Below are 26454 nucleotides of genomic sequence, written 5' to 3' on the forward strand. Positions count from 1 at the left end.
CTAAAGGTACCCCTGTGGGCCGGGTGCAGTGTATATGAAAGATAGGACATGCCCTGGTGTGCGTGGCATGTCCTGATAGTGAATTACGACCAACTTAGTTTTTCGCTATTGCAAGGCTACCTGTTCCCCATAGGCCAGAATTGGGAGTTTGTTTATAACATCTTATAAACATAACTGGCCCGGGGAATTAGGTAGGAAAATAAAGTTTAGTATGCCTGAACTCAGAATCTAAAGATGCATCTTTTAGTGAAGGTGATTTTTACATTCTGTGTTTGAAAATACCACTTTTAGAAAGTAGCAGGTACATGCATCAATATTGCATTTTGCGATTCCTTAATTGCAAAAAATAAGGAATCGCAATTAAGGAAGTGCAAAATGCAATGCGTCAAGAAATCGCTAAATAAATTGCGATTTCTTAATATTCCTTAATTGCGACTCGCAAATTGCGAGTCGCAATTAAGGAATACCTCCCCATTCATTCCTATGGGCCTGAAGGCCCATAGGAATGAATGGGAAGAAATTCTCAATTTGCGATTAGCAATTTGCGAATCGCAAATTGAGAATGCGATTTCAAGGGTGCAGGGGTGTCCAAAGGAAACCCTGTTGCAACCCTGAAATCAATCTGTGCACATATGTTGTGCACACACATGCCCTAAGGGCATGTGTGTGCACAACATGAAACTTTGAAAAATGCACAAAAGTGAATTTTTCAAAGTTTTTGCAAATTACCATGAGGTTCAACCTCATGGTAATTTGCTCCCCCTAATTGCGAATTCGCATTTTTTTTAAAGTGTCATGCATTGCATTTAAGGAATCGCAAAATGCGATTCCTTAAATGCAATCGCAATTTGAGAATTCGCAAATATTTGCGAATTCTTAAATTGCGAGGGCCTTGACCCTTCATGCATTCCAAATGAGGATTTTGCGATCACAAACGGCCGATTTGTGCGATTTGCACCGTTTGCGATCGCAAAATCCTTTGATGCATGTGTCTGTAGGTATTTTCCTGCTCAGTCAGCCAGTGTGCCTCTGTTGGAACGTGGATTGCCTTTCTGGGTTTTGGATGACAGAAGGCTGGGGAGCAGGAGTGGCTCCAGATAGTCTAAGTGGGTCAGGAAAGGGCTGAATAGGCCTGGGCTGCAATTGGGGAAGGGGGAGTAGTTTCCTTGCACCTCAAAGGGCCTGGTCTGCCTCTGACCATGCCATCTTCACCTCCTGCCAGGAAGTCATACCAGAGAAGGCAGAACTGGTTCTGGCTGGGCACAGACAATCTCTGCCTAAGAGATCAACGGATTTTGGGATATAAATATTGGGGCCCAGACCCCCTGAACTTTAGAAATCTTTTGGATCAAGAAGACTGCCACAGAGCCTCTGCTTGCACCACGACCTGAGGGCACCGCACGCCACACCGCTGCACTTTGCCCCGCAGCACCTGACGCCTGCCGACGCCAGCGCTCCTGACTTCAACAGAGAGGAGTTCGATCTGCAACGGGTGTGACTTTGAGGGCCCCGACGACTCCTGCACCGACCTCCGGAACCAACGCCTGCGGACGCTGTGCTTTCAGAAGCTCAACAAGGGGTCGCCGACGCCCTGCATTTCTAAATGGTACTGTTTGCAGGTCTTCCCAACACCGTAGCTGGCCCGCGACGCCGCGGTCAACCCGAGCTGTTTGGATTTGCTCATGACGCTGTGATAGCCTGAGACGAGCTATCGACTTCAAGGAACTGTTTTTCAAGGTTATTTTGATAACTGAAGATTTCTAAGTACTGTATTGTGGACTTTTATCGTTTTTGGTCTTGTCTTGAGTGTATAATAATATGGGATATTTTTTTTAACTGGTGTGGTGTTCTTTTGCAGTGCTTACACTGTATTACTGTTGTTTATGTCTGTACAAATGCTTTACACACTGCCTCTAAGATAAGCCTGACTGCTCATGCCAAGCTACCAAGGGGGTGAGCAGTGGTGATTTTAGGAGTGTAACTCCCTTATCCTGACTAGAGTGGTGGTTTCTGCCTGGCTTTGGCACATGCCCTAGCCTACCAAATATCCCATTTCTAACATTGGTCAACATACGGAAGCAAACAGTCCGAACCCAGGAGTTCGCCCACTCTAGATTCAGAATGGTCCAAAAACCTCCTGACACCTTCTGGACCAAGAGCAAAATGGAGTAGGCCCCGGTGCCGACTCCCCCGACCAGAACCCGGCAAAATAGCCTTTTTGGCAAGCAAATTTTCTACCCCATCCAGCAGAGACAACCTGCACAGCCTGGTGGCTGGAACAGGAGTCAGCCGAACCCCCGTATCCGGTGGAACCTGCCAAAAATCAATCTCGTAACCATGTTCTACAGTGTTCAGGACCCAGCAATCCGAAACATCCAGACGCCAAACCGGAGAGAAATGTCTAACTAAGCCTCCGACAGGCAGCGATCCCTCCAGACTGTAATTGTCAGGGACCCTTCTTGGCAGACCCCTAAGAGCGGAGGCTGCGTGTTTGGGAGTAAAGCGCGGCTGGAATTGTCTCCTCCGGAAAGATTGACGGGACTCAATGGTTAGAGCGGCAGATCCTGATGCAGAGGTCTAGCCCGGGACCAGGGTTCAATTCCCCGCCTCGGCGGGTCTTGGGCTCAAAAATTCCACGGACCTGATAATTCTCGCCTCGGTGCCTATTCCAATCATGGAGTCCCACTCTGCAACTCTGGGCAATAGCTTGCTTAATCTCCACAACGGCACCCACAACGCTAAGGATGCCTGGCCTCCACCTTGGGGGTGCCCAGGAGTGGACACCTCACAGGGAAAGCCAGGATGGGTTCCACAGCGGTATTCGTACAAGCGCCTTGAGACCCTTTCGGGTGAGTAGTGCGCTATACAAGTATCAATTTACATTTTTTACTCATGATTAGGGGATAACCGATTCCAATGCTTACCAGAAGACGCAGCACCACCTTTATAAGACAAGGCATGCTTCCGCTCCTTGATAGTCTTAGTAATAATGGCTGGCAACTGATCCCCAAACAGAGCCTGTCCATCAAAGGGCAATTTCAATAAAGCCGCCTTCTCCCCTGGATCTTTGTCAGAGCCACAATGAACGTCTGGCCACCACCAAGGCCCCCGTGGACATAGCAGAAGCCCTAATAACATCAGAAGAAATGTCGGCCAACAGTTTAGCCAAGATCGAGTTCAATCGTATATTGTAGGGCAAAGGGTCATCCCCCTCCAACAAGTGGAGCTTCTGGAGGAAGCGAGGGACCTTAAATTTGTCTACTTCACGCCATTCCCTCAGCACCATCTCCTTAACTGGGCCCTGAAAAGGCATGCCCAACCCGGATTGCTTCATGTACTGTGGAAAAAGAGTACCACCATCCTCGCCCAGCTGGAAAGGAGGAAACCCTAAATTGTCCTGCACATGAGCCAGAATGTCCCACATGTCTACCCTGGAGACATACTTTCCACCAGAGGAGGTAGAAGGACGCTCTCCATCTGAAGGGGACACTTCAGCCCCAGGATCCATCGTCCGAAGCCGGGAAGGAAAAGCCGGCAAAGGACAAGCCTGCAGTGCTTTACTCACAGCTGCCTCTATCATGCCCTGAACCTCCTCCCTGGACATGAGAGGCATGTCACGTCCATCATGGCCTGGGACTCCAGGACGATTCAGGGGAACCGGAGACCCATCTGAAGAAGAAGATGAAGGGGACACCACGTTGTTCCTGTTGAAAAGTCTGTTGCGACCCATGGCTGCAGCAGACTAACAAACTCCCAAAACAACAACCAATATATATGCAAGGGAAAAACCCTGCCACAAACCAATGAGGCCATGTAAAAAATTCCCCCCAATCAGAGTCAAATTGCCCATAAACCCTTAACATGAATAACAAGCATTTGCAATGCAATAGGTCTCGCATTTGCAAGAGTTTGAGCTATTGGCATTGTAAATGACAATGCCTTTTATACTTATGTGTTTTGAAAACCTGCAAGCGGTGAGTAAACACCCACTTTGTACTTACAAGTTCTTGCTTACGAGAAGCAAGGCTGGCAGTATAAGAGGGGCAGTTACAGCCAGCCTTGCTTCTCGTAAGCAATGACAATGTACAAAGTGCGTGTGTATGCACCGCTTGCAGGTTTTCGAAACATATGAATAAAAGGCATTGTTATTTACAATGCAAATTGCTCAAACTCTTACAACTGTGAGACCTATTGCTTTGCAAATGCTTGTTGCGCTCCGAGGCAGAGGCGGCAGAAGCCATAGGAAGGCAGGGACCCTGACGCCAGGCTGTGCGTTTCAAAAGCAGGAAGGAAGAGTAGGCAGCTACAACCAAAACAGACCTTAGTCTTTGAATGCACAACAAATGCGGCAAGATAAGAGCAAGATTTACAGCCCTGTTTACAACAGAGCTCTGTAAACCACGCACACTGGTTTCCAGTGCCCCACTTTAAAGAAAGAAATAGTGCTCACAAGCTTTGAGTAACACCACACGTAACAAGGGCGGCCCTAGAAAATAGGTGGAGCTTTTAAAGCCCATATTCTGAATACAGCATGTTTCGCGGACACAGCACAAGCACTGGCTAGGCGAGATCTAAAAACGAAAGTGGATAGGGTTGGGCTACGGGTTATAGACCGTGAATGGGACTGGGGAAAGGCCACGCTGGGAACAGGATACTGAAAGGAAGAGCTGTGGGTGCGAACTGAGCACTGCCCCACTGAACAAGGGCAGAGCAGGCTGATGGGCTAGAATGAGAGCACAGCAAATAACACAGGAGAATGGGATGGGTAAACAAAGGATGAAACAATGCAAGAAGAGAGGGGACCCCGAAGGAAACCAGGTCAGCACAGTTCTGAAAGGCATGTCTGGACAACAGGGGAGCGCACGCAGGACAGTGTTAATGGGTAGGTCACTTTTTTTTTTTTTTTAACAACAAACACATGTCTATGATGACACAGCCCTTCAGCCGACAACCCAGGGGTCCGGCGGCAACAAAAGATACAGGTCTTAAATTCAAGCAGTAATTACACAAGTATGATGGAAGCGTACCACTCCTATCTCAGTGAACCTAATGTCTACTGTTGTCTGACTACCAGTGTCGCATGATCTGACAATCTTATGGATACAATAGCGAACTGGCCCCACCCCAACCCTAACTACCCCCACCCACTTCCATAATCGCACACACAGATCACCCCCTATCACAGCCCGTAGTTGAAGCCTCCCCACTCATCAATACCAAACAGCCCCGTTGCTACCCACTAACAAATCGCGCGCCGCTCTACTTATAAGGGGCTGCAAATAACTCTAGACTCGCCCCACGGTAATCAAGTAGACCTCTGAGGGACCACCCAATGCCCTCGACCATCCATGCATCCATCCTCTTGTGGTCCTCCTCCCCATCCGTGTAGCCACTACACTACCTAGTCTTCCTCATCGCGTAGCTCTACAGGGCTCGCTTGCAAGTCAGTCCCCGCTGAAGACATCACATCCGGCATCTGCCTCACTGTGTCCATTTCCTCCACCACTGCGGCCTCTGTCTCGTTATCCCTCAAATGCGCTTGGTATAGACCTCAAAAGTTTTTCGGGCGGCTTGTGGGGGGGAGCAGCTCACTGTAATGCTCCGATTGCGTGCAGCAATATAGCATATCATGGGCCCAACGCCTCTTCGTCAGAAGTGGACCCATCATCCAGCACAGTGCCACTACACGCCTGGCGACAAGAAGCCCCATGTCTGTGAGTCGCCTGATCGCTATAGGTAATCCCCTGGAGTGGCCAAGAAGAGCGAGCGCCGGATCTGGAGTCAGCTCATACTCTAGGACCTTGCTCATCTCCGCAAAAATGCTGTCCCAGTATTAAGAGATCTCTGGACATGCCCATGCAACGTGCATAAAATCAGCAACCGGTTCGTGGCATCTTTCCCATTCCGCCGACTGTCTGAGGCCATATCTATGTAGTCTCTCTGGGGTGTAGTACACTCTCTGGAGAAACTTAAAGTGAATTAGTCTGTGCCTACCATTCAAAGATAGCTTTTTAGTGCTCACACAGCAATAGCGCCACATATCATCATCAATAGTTACTTGTAGGTCATTCTGCCAAGCCACCCTAGCATTCATAAGCTGCTGTCCCCTATTAGACATGGCTCTCTTGTACAGGTTCGTCAGCAGCGCGCGTGGGGTTTCCAATTTAATGACATACGTGAGTTCCGGAACTTCCGGCGGCGCCGCCAAGTCTGGTCCCAGTAGGTCTAAAAGGGCGCTGCGGACCCTGTGAAATTGGAACCGGCTCAACAGTGATACTGCTCCACGTCCCTCAGCTACTTGTTCCCAGGTCTTAACTATGCCTTCCAGGAATAAGTCTCCCGCTGTGCGGACGCCCAGGTCGTACAATGCCTGTACTACGCCTTTCTCTCCGATAGGTGAGAGCCACAAGATCTAATCGAGAGGCATGCTGGGCGAGTACAGTAGTGCACCTCCACAGGCCTGCAAAAGAGAATGGCAGGCATGATTTGTGGCAGTTATGGAGTCAAAAATCCCAGTTCTGCGGTCCACCGGTCTAAAAACCGTGGCCGGGAGGGATATTGTGTCAGCAAACACCCGCTCCATGCATACGTGGGGTATGTGGGCATCCCCATGAATCCACGTGTGTAGATGTGCGGCCTGGGCAACCCTGTAATAAAGCTCGAGGTCAGGAGCTCCTAGACCGCCCAAGTCGTATGGCAGCGTTAGCAGGGTCCACTTCACTCTGGGTTGCTTGCCAGCCCATGCAAGCTTAATCATAAGCTGAGTCAAGGTGCGGAAAAAGGCTTTCCACAATACCATCGGAATGGCACTAAACAGGAATAGAAATCTAGGAAGTACTACTATTTTCATAATGGCGATGCGTCCCATAAGGGAAAGCGGGAGTTTGCACCAGGCCTCGACGTCGTCCTCCAGTTTACTGACGGCGACTCCGTAATTTTCTCTGAGCAGTGCCTCTGAGTCCGTGTGTATGCGGACTCCTAGATATCGAATAGGGTCAGACGACCACTGCAGTGGGAATTCCATTTCGAATCTCCTGGTAACTGGGGTGAGGGGGAAAGCCAGTGATTTCGCCCAATTGACCTTCAGTCCAGAAAGTGCCCCAAAGAGGACCACTTCTCTAAGCATAGATGTAGTTATTTTCGGGGTCACGAACATATAGCAGGGTGTCATCTGCGTATGTCGATACCACTATCCGATATGATGGGAAACCAACGCCCTCATTACTGTGATATTCTCGTAATGCGCAGGCTAACGGCTCGGCAACTAATGCGTACCATAACGAGGAGAGCGGGCAGCCCTGCCGGGTGCCTCTGCTGATCGGAAATGGGTCTGTCACGCAGTCGCCGATGCGGAGCCTAGCCGTCGGCACATGGTTCAAAGCTCCTATCATTTGAAGAAACAGCAAGCCCAGTCCCAGTCTCCGCAACACTCGGTTCATAAATGGCCACTCAACGGAGTCGAAGGCCTTCTCCATATCCAGGAAAACTGCGATGGCCTTCATGTCCTGTTTAATATGTTGCAAAGTGCCGAGAACTGTGCGGATGTTATAGGTCAGATTTCTACTGGGGATAAACCCCGCCTGTTCGGAGCAACAAGTTTGGGGGCGAGGAGAGCAAGTCGTGTAGCCAGCACCTTAGCATAGAGCTTGGCGTCAACATTTAGTAGGGATAAAGGCCTGTAGGAGCTGCACTCATCGCGTGCTTTACCTGGTTTAAGGATTGTGACCAATAATGCTTCCCGCATGGAACGCGGCATACTGCCTTCTACGCAGATGTCGTCGGAAAGCATGGACAGGTGGGGAATCAGTTTATCCTGGAAAGCTTTATAGAATCCCACCGTGAGTCCGTCAGAACCTGGGGCGCTGCCAGAGCGCATACTCGCTAGGGCTTCTATGATCTCATCCTTCTCGATAGGTAGCATAAGGAACTCACGGTGCGCATCGGTCAGCATGGGCAGGTCTATATGCTCCAGGTAATCCGCCGTTTCTGCTGAGAGGTCTGCGCTTTTGGTGGAGTAAAGGTCAGAGTAATAGCTTGGGAATCCATCAGCGATCCCGATCTCATCTGTGAGCAGCTGACCATCCGCCGCCGTCAGCTCAGTAATTTGAGACTTCCCCCTGCTTCCCTTCAATAGTCTAGCTAGGAGCGAGCTAGGCCGCTCTCCCTCACCATATGTTCTCGCGGTCGCATATTTCCCCATGTGCTGAACTTCCCTGTCCGCTTCCTCATTATATTCAGTGATCAGGGATTTTATTTTATCCGCTACAGCTGGATCTGGGGCGATCTGTTGGCGCCTCTCGAGGGCTGCCAACTGTCCCTCCAATAACAACAGCCTCTGCCGAATGGCTTTAAGAACACTTGAGTGCTTGGACATGGCTATACCCCATATATAAACTTTAAAGGCCTCCCACACCGTTTGGAATTTGTCAACCGAGCCTATGTTGGCTTCGAAAAAGACGTCTATCTCTTCAGCCAACTCTCCTCTAAACAGCGGGTCAAGCAGTGAGTATGGGGGAAAGCGCCATGTAAACGGGGGTATCGATTTTACAGGAGCCTTTAGTACCAACAGGAGAGGGGAATGGTCCGACAAAGTGCGGGTCAAAACTGTGCAGGCCTTAATGTGGCTCATCATGGACGAGGACGCTAGCCAATAATCAATTCTGGTGTGAATGTCACGGTATGGCAAATAGTGTGTATAGCCACCTCGTGTAGTATGTCTGTATCTCCACACATCCTCCAGATCTAAAGCAGTGAGCTCCGTAAGTAGCGTTTGAGCAGCCGCTGAGGGTTTGCGTGGTGGGCCAGCTGATCTTTCTATCTATCTAGAGCAGGGTTCAGGACCAGATTGAAATCTCCCCCCCATAGTAACTGCGCAGTGGGATAGGCTCTAGCGACATTCGCCAGATTCCGATAGAAGTCTGGGGAGTCGTAATTCGGGCCATAAGCATTAATAACTATCAGTTCCAGCCCCATACCTTTACAAGTTGAAACAACAAAACGGCCTCCAGGATCCGCCTGCAAAAGTGTCAGGGCAAGTTTCGATTTGGGATTAACCCAGGTCATTACGCCCCTAGCGTGAGTTGTAAAGCCTGCAGCAGCTATGTTGCCTTCCAGACCCCTACTATGCAGCATCTTACTTGTGAGTGGGAGGTGGGTCTCCTGTAGGAGGGCCAAATCCACCTTCTGTCGTTGCAGGTAACTCAGCACCTTCCTAAGTTTACGGTGGTTGTTTAGGCCCCTTACATTCCACGTGAGTGCACAAATCTGAGCTGATGTATCATGCGTGGTAGTGTCAGCTGTGTCTGCCATCTTTGCCGATTTTGTGTAGTGTGTGGGCTAAGATTTTCCAAGGGCCTAGGGTGGGCAGTGTGTGCAGACAATTAGACAACAATCCCATCCCTCCTAATGTCCAAAAATAACAACAAAACAATTCCCGTCCCCTCCCACAGCAGACCTCCCTCAACCTGGCCTTGCCGATCCCGGACCCACCCCTCCGCCCTCTCTCACCCTTCCCCAACTTTATGTACTTCAAAGAGTCTGACGGGAGCATTGCGCGCGGGGGCCGAGGTTGCCATGCCATATGCCAACTGTGCCTTCATGCGCCATGCCGGAGCCCTACCCCTCACTACCCGTCGTGGTTATTGCTATGCATCAGCTAATCTGGATGTATTATCCCCCTGTACTTCAATACCTTTAATGTTAAAAACCATGTGTTAAACTAGGTAATCCCCTTACACAGAAATAGACATAACAGTGCTGCTGCGCCTTACTATAGACTAGCACCAATAATTGTAGCCTCTCAACAGAAAAAATGTTTGTCGAGGAGGAGCTACGCTAGCAACCAAGATGGCTGCATAAGCTCCCGGCTCCGCCGACCTCCGCCGGAGGCTCATGAATCCTGACTCCCATCCTGATTTCCCACCGGACTCCCGTGCAGCTGAAGTGCACCTGACTCTAAAGGTGCAATCCCGGAATCTCTAGCTGCTCGGATTGCGAAGATACGTCATGCGCCATTCTTGGCCTAACTCAGAGTTGAAGCCGGGGCCTCGAGTTCTAACCCGGCCGGGTTGGAGTTGAACAACATCGGCCGCGGGACGTGGGTGGTTCCGGTCTCCTGAAGTGGCATCTTTCTTTTTCGTTTTGGATGGTGACCTGGTGGCAGCTTTCTTTTGCAACTACGGCGGCTTTCCATATCGGCTGCTTGGTCCAGGGATCTGCCGCCCGGAAGCCCCGTTGAGCTCCCGGGGTTGATGGGCTTGGTTCCTCGTTGGCGGCGACGGTACTGCGATCGTGCTTGGTAGCACCCACAGTTGTCATCTGCATTGCTTCTGCCTTGTGCCCCGGAGAAGTCGGCCTCCGGGGTTCCGATACTCGCCCGGTCGCTAACTGAGGGGCGATGGAGCGGGCCGAAATTACACCGTCGCTGCACAATGTAATGGCCGCCATTGGGGAGCTCCGCAAACGAGTCACCGCCACCTTCCAGAGGATGATCGTAACGGTCGATCACATCTGCCGGAGACCGGACTCCGATCCTTTGTTGGTTATGAGCCGGGATGCCTTACCCGCGGCGCAAGCTTCGATTGCTACCGAGGACCCTGGGCGGATGTCGGACTTGGAAATTTCTCGCGACCCTAAGATGGCGGCGAGCGGGCCCGAAAGTACTGGCTGTGTGTTTGGCCCTTTGTCGATACCGCCAGGGATGGATGTGACTATTTCTATACTTCAGTTTGTCTTCTCCACGGACTATCGGATTTATACCTTGCCTCTTTCAGAGATTACTCAAAAACGCTTTGCTGACTTATCGTTGTTGGGCAGTGGACCTGGTTTGACTTTTGAACTTTGTCAGCGTTTCTCCTGGTATCACTCCTTCTGTTGTGTCTTTGATCCGTCTCTGTCTTTGGATGCTGTTGTTGTGATGGCGGTTCGAATGGTCGGGGCTCGCATGAAGACTCGTAGCGGCCTGATAGTATTTGATGGGGTCTGCGTAATTGATCGTCGGGCCAGGGCTGACTTTCCTGTTTTCTTTTGGCTCTGACGGGTGGTGTCTGTGGGAGCGAGGGCTAGATGGGATTCTGATTGTCTGAGTATTGTGTAACTGCTATGTTCGAAACGGGATTTGCTACCTCTGTGATGCCGGGGGCCGGGCGGGTTGGTTCATTTTCTGTTTGTGGCTCCCCTATTGAATTTTTATTGCTATAACTTGCTCAATGCTGCGATAGGGGATGTCCGCCTCTGGTGGGGAGATGGGTATCTGGGAGCCCGTATCGTTTTGTACCTTTTCTCCTCCTCCAGCTTTTCCCTTCCTTGGGGTGTAGTTTAGTGGGCGACAGGCACGCTGCTAGTGGGGTTAGGTCGTAGCCATCGGCAGGGGTGTAGGGTGGGGGGTTGTGTTTTTTTTTCCTTTATTTTTTTCTATGACCTTCCTATTCCCTTTTCCTCTCTTCACAAGAAATCTGGCATATTCTCCTGATCTTTTGTCCATCATATCCGAGTGTCAAATGTTCAAGTCGTATTTCTGGTGGGCGGGTGCTGTCGCGATGTATTTGTGGTCATTTGCATCTTACTGTTATGCTTCAGCTTTAAGCTGGTATTGATCCTTTTTTCGGTGCCTATGATCGTAGTGTATTTCTTCGACTTATTTGCCCGTCCCCAGTTGGACTGTATTTCCCTAAATGACACCTGATGTGTATATTTTCTTTCTTGTGTTATAATCAATAAAAAAATTTTTTTTTAAAAAAATGTGTTTGTCCTCGGATTATTAGCTACATACTATTCCTGAGGTAAGTCCCCATCAGTCATTCTTAACACTACAACCCACTTGGGGCAGTGCCTCTCAACAAGAAATCTGCCCCTTCATTGCCTGCCATAATGAGTCCCTTTATGCATCTCAGCCCTTCCACCTCACCGGCAACTGGAGACACCATCGCGTGGTCAGTCACTCCTGTTCATCGAGCTGGCTGCTCCCTCCCGCGCCATCTGTCGAAGCATTTGCATTTCTGCGGTGGTCCCTCGACCAGCCCTTCAGTGCCTGCTGCAAGGCTCTAGGGTCTGTAAACAGGTGTGATTGTCCCTGTCGGTTTACTCTCAATTTTGCCGGATACAGCATCGCGTAGTCCAAGCCCAGATCCCTGAGCTGACTCTTGAATGGGGCAAAGTGCTTGCGAGCCTCCTGCACTCTAGCGGTGAAATCAGGGTATAGAGAGATCTCCGAGCCCTCGTAGTTCAGTGATTTCTTGTCCCTGGCTTGACATAGTGTCTCGGCCCATTATGCAAGGCGTTGACTGTGGCCCCCCGCTCCGCGTATTGCAGTGTACTGTGAGTCTCAGCAAGCCCCAAGCCAAGGTGACCTCCTTTAATCGCAAGGTTCTGGTTGCACAGTCCTTTCACGAATGTCCCGCGGTGTGCAACAAGATTCCGAGACTGTGAGGTGACTCTCTACCCTACTGGGCCCCCATCATCCTTGTAGTCATGTCAGCTAGTTATCCCACGATGTCCAGATGCGGCCCATGCACTGCAGAGTAATTTAGGTCACACTTTCAGGGGGTGGACGCACTCAGGCAGTGGGGGGGAGGGAGGGAAGGAGGGGGCGCCCGTCCCTCCTATCCCACGTTTGGGAATGACACTACTATGCCTGCTCTTTACTTCGGGTGTCCCCACTGGCTTCGTCAGTCGCGCACCCCTGCGGTGTCGCCTCTAACCGGGTGCTTCACCTGTGATGTGCGCTAAGGCACTCCTTCGGAATCTTCCCCACAGTACTGTGTTGTTCCCGTGTGAGCTATGCGCTTCCTCTCCGCCACACCTCTGTATGGTAAAATGGACCCCCGGCGCAGTCTGCCGACCCGGGCAACAGGCGCTTCACTGGTTGTTGGGCACCACTACCTTCGCCTGTCACCCTCAGCCACCCGCCGCCGATGGTACCGACACACTACCAATCCGGCACTCAGGTGCTCAGCCCCTGCCAGCTTGACTCCAGTTGTGCTCACGTATCGTTTCCAATGGTGGCCTCCTCGTGTGTCGACCCACACCCTGCCGCGGGCTAAGAGTAATGCTAGGGACGTCACTCCCGGCTCAGGATGCTGCAGTGGGGGGAGTGTCAGTGAGGAATCGTCCCGTAGGTGGTTTGAGGCCGAGGGCCTGGGCCCGCTCCAGGCAGCGCAGGCCGACCCGTAGCTCAGCCGGAGGAGGTGGCGCGCTCTGGCCACACGCACTGTAACGTCGCGCGGGCTTGCTGCTCACTCGGGGCCGCGCCTTGCGGCCCGCCGCTCCTTCTCTCCTCCGCGCTCGTGCTCTCCCGGGTTCCGATGCCGGTTTGCTGCCTGAGATGGCTCGCAGCGCACCTTGACCCCCGTCCTAGGTCATGGGGTAGAACTTTGGTGCTGTGTCTAGCGCCGATGCAGGATATTTGAAGGATTATATGGTACCACAAGACAGAGCTCCGGGTTTATTCGGCCATCCTGTTAGCTGGCTAGCTCTGCCCCCCCTACTGGGTAGGTCACTTAATGGGGAGCATAAAAGGAAAGAACTGCGTGGCATCAAATATAGGGGAACACAGTAGGACAGCAGGGCTGTAGAATGGTTAGGACCACTGATGCCAGGACAGTGGAAAGGAGTGGGCTGGACAATGAAGGCGGTGAAACAGAGCACATGAGTGGGGGAAAAAGCAGAACCTAGGTGCAACATGAGAACACTCCATGGAGAAGAGCATATTACATGCAGAGAGTTGGTTTGGGACATAGAAGAGGACACAATGGTACAGCACTAGTGCAGGGCATGGACAGCGAAGAGGATTAAAGTGTGATGGATGAGTAACTAGCATGGGCACCGAAGGACAGCCGGGCTTACAGTGACAACTAGTATAATGGGGTCAAAGAATAGGAGGGGAGCAAGGTGGACTTGATCCGTTAGTTTTATATATGAATTGTCTGAATTACTTTACAACCGAATGCGGCAGAGTAGGAAATGTCACACACAACACCATCCCTGCCCCCCATCATAAACTAACCAATTTGCAGGAAACACCACTTCCGCCCAAGCATCCCTGATGGTATGCTGCACCCACCTTTAATGATAATGTGGGCGGAGGTCCCTGGTGAAGTGAGAGGGTCCCATTTCTTTGTGGTGTGTAGGGGTGAACCGCTCATCCTGACGCCGTTCGCAATCCCCAAACCCCAGCAGTGATCCTGCGTTGCTAGCCTTCTCTGTTGCAGCTACTGGCTGCTTTCTGATCAGCATCCGATCATTAGCTCCAAGGAGTGAAAGTGAAGCCTCAGAAACGCACCGATGTAATAAGATACCTTCAATAGATAAACATTCTGCTAAAAACTATTTCCTGGAGCTCATATGTAAGGCAGCTCTTGATTGCAGAAGGAAAGTGGCATTGATTGGTAGCTGTAAGCTGCATGTTTATTGGTCAGATAGTTTGTGTGCTCTTCACGGTTTGTTTGGCTTGCAGTGCATGCGGGACTTATTGTGAGAGGTCCAAATGTGAAACCAACCAAACCCATTGTTTAACAGAGTTTTCTTTTAATATGTAATAACGGAGGATTATGAATTATTTTACATTTTTATTATACAGTTAAGAATTGCGCCCAAAGGCTAAAACACATACGCTTTAAACCTAATGAGAGTCAGTCGGCCAATTTAAAAATACCTCTGCATGCCCGCAGTGTCTGAGGTCGGGCGCGCTGAAAGAGATGCCGTGAGCATGCACATCTGCTGTCCAGGCGCACGCTGAAAGAAACGCGTGTGTGGACATGTGCTGCCAAGGCGCCGTGAGCGTGCACATCCCTGTCCCCTTTCGGCCACCAAACCAACGACTATAGGGCTCGTCAAGGCGTGCAGCGCATGCGCTGCATCGCTAGGCGAGACCTAAAAAACGGGCTCCAACCCGTCCTACCAGGTCTCCACGTCGTGTCCACATTGGGTGAAGCAGCCACACTGCAACAGTGATCTGGAACAACAGCCCCAGGCGCACGAGGACCACCGGACTCCATCACGACATCCAGAAGCCAGTGCCCCACCCCTCAAAACGAGGAGATGCTGCCGAGAGCACCAGAGGCAGAGAACAGGACCCAAGACTCCCCGGCAGCGCCACAGGGAGGAAGACCAACGGTAAGTCTTACCTAGGGAGACAATAAAGAACAGGAGGAGGCGGGCGGGCAGTGTTTTTTTAGAGGCTGGAGGTGGGTCTTGGGGGAGGTGAAGAGCCCTATGTGTTAAGAAGGAAGGCGAGGGAGGGATGGGAGGTAATCACCACTGATGGAGCAAGGATTCGCACGTAAAGCGACTTGCTTGTATTCATGAACCTCGAATAACCTTAATTGATTAATCAACCTGTTTGTCTTATTAATCTACCCTTTATTCTGACATTTTGGGTGTCCCAGTGACGCTTGCCTATGTGTTTACTAATCCTAAAACGCTTGCACTTAAGATGGCTGCTGCTACGTGGGAATTTCTTCTGCGCATGCGTCGGTCATACCCATGTGACGTGACGTACTCGCAGTCTTGGTGGGAAACTCTTTGCACTTGCGCATTAGAGCTAAAATGGCTGCTTTGTGTTCTCACATGCCTGAAGCTTGCATCGCTGCTTTGGCTATGCTGTTTGGTTTTCATTAATCACTAAAGCTGACAGGCTGCTTTACACTCCTGAGGCGGAAAGCCGGGAGCATCATTGCATCGCCAATTTTTAAAATTGTTTGTTCTTTTAAAACTGCTCTCTGCACTTTTGCGGACTTACCCGCTCTCTCCTCCTCACTTTCCATCGTTTCCTCGGGCAGCCGATTGGACGCTGCGACGGGGATTGGGAGGGCAGCCGCCATCTTGGGGCTAGCCCAGGGTTGCCGCTGCAGTCTTTCTGCAACATCACTGCCAGATAGCATATAAGGCGCACTCTCTAACCACGCGTTGCACTGACAGGCTGCTTTACACTCCTGAGGCGGAAAGCCGGGAGCATCATTGCATCGCCAATTTTTTAAATTGTTTGTTCTTTTAAAACTGCTCTCTGCACTTTTGCGGACTTACCCGCTCTCTCCTCCTCACTTTCCATCGTTTCCTCGGGCAGCCGATTGGACACTGCGACGGGGATTGGGAGGGCAGCCGCCATCTTGGGGGTAGCCCAGGGTTGCCGCTGCAGTCTTTCTGCAACATCACTGCCAGATAGCATATAAGGCACACTCTCTAACCGCGCGTTGCACTGACAGGCTGCTTTACACTCCTGAGGCGGAAAGCCGGGAGCATCATTGCATCGCCAATTTTTAAAATTGTTTGTTCTTTTAAAACTGCTCTCTGCACTTTTGCGGACTTACCCGCTCTCTCCTCCTCACTTTTCATCGTTTCCTCGGGCAGCCGATTGGACGCTGCGACGGGGATTGGGAGGGCAGATGCCATCTTGGGGGTAGCCCAGGGTTGCCGCTGCAGTCTTTCTGCAACATCACTGCCAGGTAGCATATAATGTGTATTCCATGGCGCGCCAAAGGCAAGCCCGTCTGCGCCCGTCCGCGCCAGGCCGGGCCCAGGGGCCAGTCCCCCTGCTCCATTGGTGACATACTCTATGGACAGTCTTCGGAATCTCCGTAACTCGGCAGGTCGTCTGGGCCCTGCTTCCATCAGACACCTGAGTCAATTAGGCATTCTATCTCCCTCTGCCAGTGCTCTAACACCGTTGCCTCAGTTATCTCAGTGTCATCTGCAATCCAAATTTGTCCCTGCTAAAACCCAGCACCTAAATATTTTTTATCTCAATACTAGGTCCCTAGTTAAGCATCAACTTGACATCTTCCTCTTCCTTACTAGCTATAAACCGGACATTCTTTTCCTTACGGAAACTTGGCTTAACATCAACTCCTCTCCAGACATTCTGGCCGCTCTACCAGACAACTATTATATCATTCAGGTAGATCGAGATGCAGGGAAGATAGGGGGCAGAGTTGCTGCTATCATCAACAAAGACTTTGTCTTTACTAAAATGACATCTCTTGATATTGCTGCAGTCGATAATCTGGTCATCAAGCTCGAATCCAATTCTGGACCTCTTTTGTGTATATTGATATACAGACCCCCACAAATCATGCCATCTTTTCCCTTTTCCTTGTGAGATCAACTTTCTCCGATGGTCACAGACTACACGAATATCCTGCTAATTGGAGACTTTAATTACTGGCTCCATTGCGAGTCCGGCAGCCCTTTGGCTAGTGAACTCATGGAGCTTCTTACTGGACTTAACTTCAGGTCTCATATCAATACTGCCACCCACGTCAAAGGGCACATTTTAGACCAGATCTGGAATACGAATTCTAGTAATTTTAGTATATCTCCACCTATCGTATCCCCGTGTATCTGGTCCGACCACTTTCTGATTCAGTTTAGTATCCTTATTTCTGAGCCTAAAATCAACATGGTTTCCAAGCATGGATCTATCAGGAAATGGGGATCTTTGGACACTCCAGCCTTTCTGGATAGTTTAGAGAAATCTGTACCGGCCTTAAACACCGACCTTAGTCTAGCTGCGTCCGACATTTTCAACTGGCTTAACAAGGCCAGTGATACACACGCCCCATTGAAAAAATGTAAAACCATTCGTCAATCTGACACCCATAAATTGTTCTCTCCTGACCTTAGGGCAAAGAAACTCATTGTCCGGCAAAAGGAGCGAGCGTAGAGAAGAACTTATAGCACTCTTGACAGGACCTGTTATCTAACCGCTCGTGCTGACTACATGAAGACTATTGTCTTAGCCAAAACGAATTACTTTTCCAATTTAATTGAACAGTCAAATAATGATCCTAAGGAGATTTTTTCCATCATTAATAAGCTTTCGAATCCCAGTAGAACCCAGTTCACGCCTGCTGCCAACCAAGAGTTCTGTAACACGTTAAACCAATATTACCTGGATAAAGTTGCCACAATTAAATCTAGTATTCCCGCTACTAACCGCGTCCTGTCTGCCCCTGATCACATCACCAACACCCTATCTTTGGATCACTTTCCCCCTCTGGACACTCCAGCCCTAACTGCCCTACTAAATAGGGTAAAATCAGGCTCTCCCCGCGACTGCAGTCCTCCTTATATACTAAAGACTGTATTTGCTACTTTCCCTGATCTGGCCTTAACACTCCTTAATACCTCTTTACTTCAAGGGACAGTACCTAAGTCTTTTAAGGAAGCTGTCGTGTTGCCCCTCCTCAAGAAATCTGGAGCGGAGCCCACCACTCTTTCAAACTATAGACCTATTTCCTTACTTCCGTACCTGGCTAAGGTACTGGAAGCACATGTTACATCGCATCTTTCCAATTTCATTAAACACTCTGATTTTTTAGACTCCTCTCAAGCCGGTTTCCGCACAGCCCATTCGACGGAGTCAGTCATCATAGCGGTCCTAGATTCCCTGCGTCTTAATGCAGACTCGGGAACCCCTCAGGCCTTGGTCTTACTTGATTTGTCAGCTGCGTTTGACACGGTCGACCATAACATTGTTCTCGACCGTGTCAGACTAGCTGGCATCTGCGGGTCGGCTCATGACTGGATTAGATCTTTCCTCAGTGACCGTACTCAGGCAGTCGGCATACCTCCTTTCTCATCCCATAAACTTCGTACCACCTGTGAAGTCCCACAGGGCTCCTCATTGTCACCCATTTTGTTTAATATTTACATGCTCCCTCTGCTTCAGTCTCTTAAATCCTTTAAAGTTACCACCTTTAATTATGCAGATGATCTGCAACTCACTTTCACAATTGACAACCCCCCAGATTCAATTTATCAATTCCAAAACACCATGCTCCACATCTGTCAGTGGATGGACGAGAACCAACTAAAGTTAAATCCGGATAAGACGGAACTGGTTCTCTTTGATAAAAGTCAATTGTTCTGGGGCCCTCACTATTGGCCATCTAAAATGGGATCCCCTCCTGTTCCGTCTAAATCAGTTAAAAGTCTGGGGGTGCTCATCGATAGTGAACTTTCATTAAAACCTCAGGTCAATTCAGTAGTATCCACCTGCTTTTTCCAATTACGGAAAATAAAAAAGATCAGTCAGATACTCACTCGATCTGCTCGGACTCAGGTGGTAATGGCATTGGTGTTGTCACGTTTAGACTATGCTAACGCCATTTACCTAGGCCTTCCCGTCACAATCAGTAAACGCCTGCAGATGGTACAAAACCAGGCGGCCCGACTTATTTATCGCCTTCCCCGTTGGCAATCAGCCAGACCTCTTTTGAGGCAACTCCACTGGCTTCCGATCACGTACCGTGTCACTTTTAAATCGGCTTGTATAATCTTCAAGTCTCTACATGCACGTAGTCCCAAGTTTATCCAGAAACTCTTGCTTAGATATACCCCGTCCCGCAGCCTTCGGTCTGCATCTCAAATTCTCTTGAGTACCCCCGTTTTAAGTTCTCACGCAAGGGAGGCCGCAGATATGCCACTCTTGCCCCTAAGCTGTGGAACTCTCTTTCCCTGGAAATCCGCTCCTGTACAACCCTTCTTCCATTTAGGAAGCTCTTGAAAACCAGGTTGTTCCTCCAGGCTGGATGGTCCCCACTGCAGATTTAGTGTCCTGTTGGTTAGCGCCATGAAACCCTTGAGTGTGCGAGCGCTTTATAAAATCTTGTTAAGATAAGATAAAGCTATAGTTATTATAAAGTAATGGGAGTAGTATAGTGATTCATGGTATACAGTGTATTCATTTTTTTCTGTGTTCTAAAGCGGTTTCTATTTACTTTTCATATATCGTAATCCTTGGGCATGAGGGACAGGAATACTCCATTTTGAAAATCCTTTCTGCGCATGACAGTCCACAACCAGAGGATGACCTCTGTGTCATTGAACGTTAGCCAGACAGGAGCACCAGCCAAGATGAGCCTGGGAACATTCGTCTGACCCTACTAAGAAGATGTTAAGACTACAATGTATTAATCAATAGACTGTCCATTGTTTCGCACATTGAAGACGTCATGTGAACCTGAAGTTCGATAGGCGTGTCCAGAAAATGTAAATTAAGGGGCTTGAGAAAGTCAAATCCTAGGTGGTGTGATGACCTGTCCTTTATTTTGTCCAATCGAAATTGGAGATTCATACACTTGCAACATTTGGGGAGGTGGTACACTGACCCGGAAACAGTATAACTAGCCTAGGTTTAGCTAGAGAAATTGTCCGACTTGTCCAAATAGCTGACCTGTCACTGACCCAACACACTCAATAGCTGATCGAAACAGAGGTGCTGCGGAGCACTCTGTCCGATGTCTCACTGACCCAAACGGGGTTTTGGGAACCTTTAATGCTGGCGGAGCACTTTACTGGGGAATTCGATAACCCAATCGGGGTTTTGACTGATAGCTGCAGAGAGGGTGTAGCGCAGGCGTTGCAACTGAACTGCGGGTGCTGGTTTCAACTTTGGCGGTCCTGTCCTGATCCTAATCTGGTTTTCCTGACCTGGATTCCTTACTGCACCTGCTGGCCTATTGGCAATTGCTTCTCTTGGGGTTTCTCCTGTCCTTAACTGACCCGTGGCCAGGGTTGGTCTCCACACCGTTCTAGGTAAATATAATTCTGGGAGGGAACGCACTTGCAATCCTTTATCGTTGCTTACCCAAAGTCTTGCTAAAGCTATAATTGCATATGTTCCTTTCTTTACCCTTCCCTGGAGACAAATACTGAAGTCGTGAAAATTCCTTTTATTAGCATGTTCCATTTTTTCATACCTTATAAATAAATAATAAAGTATTTGTTTAAAATAAAAAAAAAAAAAGTTCCTTCTCTTTACCCTCCTTTTTACTGAACTGAAAAGCCCATTCCTGAATTATTGGCGTGTTCCAATTTTACCCAACCTATAGCTACATGGTGAACTAAGTTTCGTCATTATAGTTTCATGTTCCCTCTTCTGACCCATCCTGTAGGAAACGATAAATCGTGACATTCTAGCATGTCCCTTATTTCCCCGTCCTTTAGAAAATACCGTTTTCAAGTCTGATTCCTATACATTAGTTTTCCAGTGTGTTCCTTGTTTTACCTTCCCTTTAGGCATAATCTATTTTCTACATAGTTACACTCTTTTTATGATTTTGGTTATCGATAGTCTGCTTGCTGTAAACTTTCTACTTTCTGATCTTGAGGAGAACTAGATAAAGGTTTTCAAAACTTCCTGAGTTTGTGGTTATTATAAAGAGTGCAACTGTTATAACTGTTTTGGTATTACTGACTGCTTATCTTTTCAGCTAGCTGTGACGAGGATTGGTAAGTCAGGTACATTGGAAATAAATAGGAATGAACCGGGTTACTGGTAGTAGAGTGTAGGTTACCCGATTATTAAATATGTTAATTGAATTTATGGGCCCAAATGTGCATATGGTAAAAATTATAGTCGGGTGACCTGCGCGCTCTATCAGTAATTTTCTGGTAGCAGAGCTATGGTTAGGGACTAGTTAAGGTAGGTAGGTAGGTAGGTATTTGCTGCTAACTGTGAAAATTTTATTGCTGCTAAAAGTATTGATCGATCAAAAGTAAAATTGTTTTGCCTTGAAATGTTTTTAATTTGTTCTCTGAAATGCTGCTATATTGATTTAATGTTCTAACCAAACTTGTTAGTGATTGTTACATGTTTGTCTGGAATCCCCGGGGGCAGAATAGCGAGTGGTAGAATAGAAGCCACGTCGCATATAGGTCACTTACTTGCAGGAAAGTTAGTGCAGGTTGGGCAGAACTGGAAGCACTAATTAGGGTTTTATGTATGAATAAATGATAGCAAAGAGTTCACTGGCAAAACTTCTATTGTGATATAACCTAGTAAGGGTCACACGGAAGGAGTAGCAGGTTTGTCTGAGCTTGATTGATAGCAAAGGGGTTCGCTGGTGAAACTTAGACTTAGTATATATCCCTGAGTGGATGAGTCTCAAGGAGTAGCAGGTTCTCTAATGCTTGTGTGAAGGGTAGGCAGAAGGGATCTATCCGCAGTATATGAAAAGTAAACAGAAGAGATTTACTTGCAGTGAAACAAATCTTTTCTTTCTAGACACTCGAGTACAGTGGCGAATGTTTTGCGTTGTAAATTAAACAGAGCACTTGCACTTTAAAAGGCAGAAATGGAGTTTTCCATTACCTTGTGAAGGAAGGAGTCCGTTGCGGAGCTGCGCTGACGTCACTCAGTGCCGCGCTGGTATTGGTTGAGACAGCGGGCGTGTAGCTGAGACAGCATTGTAAAGGAGGGGTGAGCACAGGAGCATGGGAACTTGTCTCACGAAAAAAGCAGCGCACCCATTGGTTGAAGTTTTTGAAATCGCATTGTTGGTTGGTTGCAGAAAAATAAAAGACGCATTTGTATTGGAAGTGATTTTGTAAACAGAATAGTTTGCGAAAAGGTATATGTGGTATCTGACTCGTCCAGAGACTCGACCTGATCCAAGATATCAAGGTTTTGTGAGGGATCAGTGGAGAACAGCCGGACATAACATTATGTACGGAAGCAACAGAAAAATGACTCTTGTAGACAAAGTGAAGAATTATTTCAAGAAAGATAAGCCCATCAAAACTAGAGAAGGAGTTATTATTCCACCACCTAATACTTCCGCATCATTTATGTTGTTTGACAGAGGCTACGTGTCATGAATCGCCCATACATCCCCCCCAAATCGCCAAAGAAATAGCCCTCTGATCCACTTAAATTATGAGCGTTCTTCAATCCCATTAAAAAAACCACCCCTTTCCCGTGCACCCAGCACGCTTCAAGCATCAGTGTGATTTGTGTGATGTAACCTTAGATTTATTTGACATATGTGTTTTCTGTAATCCTCGTCATTTATTTCATGCTATTATTGTATTGCCTTTTATGTATCCTTGTGAGGCCAAAGATACTGCATCATTCAGGAAGCCTTTGCCTGGGAGTTGAGATGCCGGCTTTCATGCAGGTAAAGTGCCTTTGTTCTGGAACTCGGCTTGGTACGCACGCACGTTGCTTGCGCGCGGCTGGGTGCGGTTCCCTATTTAAATCGCACCCAGCCTTCCAGAAGACGCTTTGCCTTCCGCCTTGCATCGGAGAAGGATCGCGTCCGGGAGCTCGTGAAGGAACTTGCCTGAACAGACGGAAAACCGGCAGTCAGCAATCTCTACGGCGATTCTTCTTCACTTCCTAATCCTGCAAATAAAAGAAAAGGAAAGCTAAGTACATTTGTTTAATATTTTACAAGGCGTCCTTCGCAAGAAAGGTCAAGGATAATTTTTAGACTATTCTTTCTTGGAAAACAGAGGAAAGAAGACAGATGAGACTTTAGTGTTGGGAACCAGTAGTGTTTAAAACATTGTTGCATTACAAGAAGTTATTGTGATGTCAAAAGGGTTATCAGTTTTACAAATGTTTTAGCGCTTGTTGTTTCTTGTGTGAATGTGCAAACATTCGCTTTCGTTTTCACTTTTAAAATCATATCAGTGGTTAGTGATGTGAAAGAAAGATACTTTTGGTAATGTCATTTGTTCAAAGCACCTGTACTCTGTAACCATCTCAAGAAGAACAATCAGAACCCCTTTCAGAACTTAAAAGAAGCAATACAGTAAGTGAAAGTCTGGGTGAAACTTTTGAGAAAAGCTTTAGAATGTACAGCCTATAATTGGTCTTTTTGTTTTGTAGCCCTCAAAGTCAAGATCCATGAAAGGACAGCTCTAGACAAATAACCAGAAGTAATCTGACACCTTGACCATCAGAACAAGACAAGACAAAGAAATACTGGACGAAGACAAGACAACACTGATCACAGGTAGGCGCTTTTAGAGAACAACACACTCAAACAGTGTAGGTTAGGAAAGCCAATGTTTTAGTCTATAGAATAGTTAGGAGATACTGTGGTTAGCGTTAAAGTAATACCTTTGGTACTTGTTGTTTCGCAGGTCGACAGAAAGAACAAACCAACCACTCAACGTCCAGTCCCGGCCCTCCTCCCCTATTTATAGTTTAAATCTTGCTGTAAATTAAATTCAGTAAGGTTTTAGTTAGTAGTTTGGGAAGTTGGGGCCAGATGTAGGTAATTTCATTTTACCGATTTTTAAATACCGAATTTTAACGAATCGGTATTTAAAAATCGGTAAATGATATGTAGATAAAAATTCTGTATTTTTTACCGATTCGGTAAAAATCGGTATCGGACGATCGGAAAATACCGATCGGCATTTACCGATCGGTATTTCCAATGCATTCCGATGGGCCTTTCGGCCCATAGGAATGTATTGGAAATACCGATCGGTATTTCCAATGCATTCCGATGGGCCTTTCGGCCCATAGGAATGTATTGGAAATACCGATCGGTATTTTCAAAAACGTGCAGCAAACAAAAGTGAAACTTAACACAACAGCCAATCAGGTGCAACCACCCTCCCCCTTCCTACCAGGAAGTGCCTGCCCAGGCAGCTGCAACTCATTAGAAGGTTCTGGAGGCAGGTAGAGCTGAGCAGAGAGACAGAGCAGCAGGGAGAGATTTGTTTTGAGTGTAATACTGAAAGAATGGCAAGCAGCACAGAGAGCCAGAAGGCTGACAGAAAGAGAAAAATTAAGTTTAGCAATATGGAGCTGCAGGTACTAGTGGAGGAGGTGGTTAGAGTCCACACACAACTATTTGGAAAGCAGTCCCTCACTCTAGCTGAGTCTGCAAAACGCAAGCTCTGGCTACACATTGTTGAAAGGGTGAATGCTGTGGGAGTCACCAGCAGGAGCTTGGAAGATTTAAAGAAAAGGTTCTACGACATCAGGAGCCTCACAAAGAAAAAGATGGCAGAGCTGCACAAACAGGCTGGTCTCACCGGTGGAGGCAGGAACCCAGCACCCCCCCTGACTGACCTGGAGGAGTTGGTGGCGTCAACCATCGAGCCAGACAGTGTCGTGGGACTGGGAGAAGTGGACAGCTCAGCCAGAGCCAAAGCAAAAGGTAAGACGCATGCGCAGCATAACACCCCATACCAAGCAGCATCCCTTAACCCTTTGTGCACAGGCCAACCCCAGTCCAGTACTGCTAGCACTATACAGGAGCAATGCATTATGGGAAATGTAGTCAGCTAATATTAGACCATGTATAACTGAACAGACATCAGCAAGGCAGTGAAAGTAATGGCGATTAATGAAAGAAAAATGTGTAAAGATTTTATTTTAGTCACTGTGACACAGTAGCACTCAGTTGACATACGCTTATTTACACCTAGGGGCACCATCAGCCAGTCAATTCACACCGACAACAGGGACTGCAGCAGCGAGGGAGGAGAGTGACGAGGCAGGGCCAAGCCATGTCCATGCATCGCAGGATGAGGAGGACACACCTGCCATCACACAGGAAGAGGAGACAGTCCAGACCCCCGAGTTTGCACACTCCCCACACCTTTCCCAATCCCCTGCATTGCAATTCTCTCCTGAGACAACCCCAACAATGTTACAGGCTGCACCTGCAACCCCACCAGCCAGGAGGCGACTCGTGGCCCCACTGCCAATGATGGAGGCAGCAGAAGCTGAGGCTCAAGACACTGCACCTATGCCTCATGCTGCACTGCAGCCCAACACAGAATCTGACACCATGCGCAGACGTCGCCGCATGCCCAGCAGTGCAGGTGGCTCTGGAGATGGCACTGTCTTCCGTGGGCTGGAGGGAAGCATGGTGCGCATCCAGCGCATGCAGGACAAATATATACAGGCCTGCCACCGCCAATTCCGTGCCCTAAACCAAACAATAGGAGAAATGGGGATGGCATCAGTGACATTGCACAAAGCAACAGGGACATTGTAAAATCAAATGCAGACCTAGCTGCAGGAATTACTTCTGCAATTACGCAGCTGTGCACAAAACTGGACAACATAGAGCACACAAGGCGCAGGGACGCCCGAGCAACCAATAGGGCCCTGAATCGCCTCGCCACTGCCACAGCACAGCTATGCCGTAGAGTCAATAACATGCAGGAAAGCCTCACCCAGAACACGTCCGAGGTCACCAGGGGCATGGCCAGAATCACCAGTGCCCTAGAGGCAATGATGATTTCGCAAACAGCACACAATCCTGCCCTGGGTGTGCCTGAGGGAGAGGACAGCAGTAGCCGCAGTAGCTTGGGAAGCGCTGTGGTGCAGCCCCGTAGGAGCAGCAGGCGCCCAGGTGAGCCTGCAGGCCAGGAGGAAGACAGTGGGGAACATCCCAGTGGTTCTGGGAAGCGCGCGCGAAAATGACTTTGCCAGTGGGTGATGTAACCCAGGACATGTTGTCCCCACCTTTCTTAAATTTAATTTGTTGCACTTAAGTGCTTTAACTTTGTGGCTACATATAAATACTTTTGTCCCATACACAACCTGTCTGTGTCTCATTACTTACTCAGAAATAGTTGCTTGTTATTTCCTCACGTCTGTACCTGCCATCACTTGGTGTTGTGACTCCAGCAGGTTGTCTGTCAGGCACAGCATTGTCGTCGTCATGATCCTCGTAGTCAGACAACTCGACCTCACCAGGG

At 48.6% G+C, this 26454-nt stretch overlaps 1 long non-coding RNA gene across 1 annotated transcript in view; it reads right to left on the reverse strand.

Moving 5' to 3' along the window:
* The window catches only part of LOC144818254 (uncharacterized), a 78995-nt gene that overhangs the window by 9471 nt on the left and 43070 nt on the right, over positions 1-26454 (reverse strand). Inside the window, exon 2 of the long non-coding RNA XR_013607078.1 lies at positions 23061-23122. This is a non-coding gene — a long non-coding RNA (uncharacterized LOC144818254). The remainder of the gene's footprint in view (positions 1-23060; positions 23123-26454) is intronic.

Source organism: Lissotriton helveticus, chromosome 2_1, assembly GCF_964261635.1.
Source record: "Lissotriton helveticus chromosome 2_1, aLisHel1.1, whole genome shotgun sequence".
NCBI classification, from domain to species: Eukaryota; Metazoa; Chordata; class Amphibia; order Caudata; family Salamandridae; genus Lissotriton; species Lissotriton helveticus.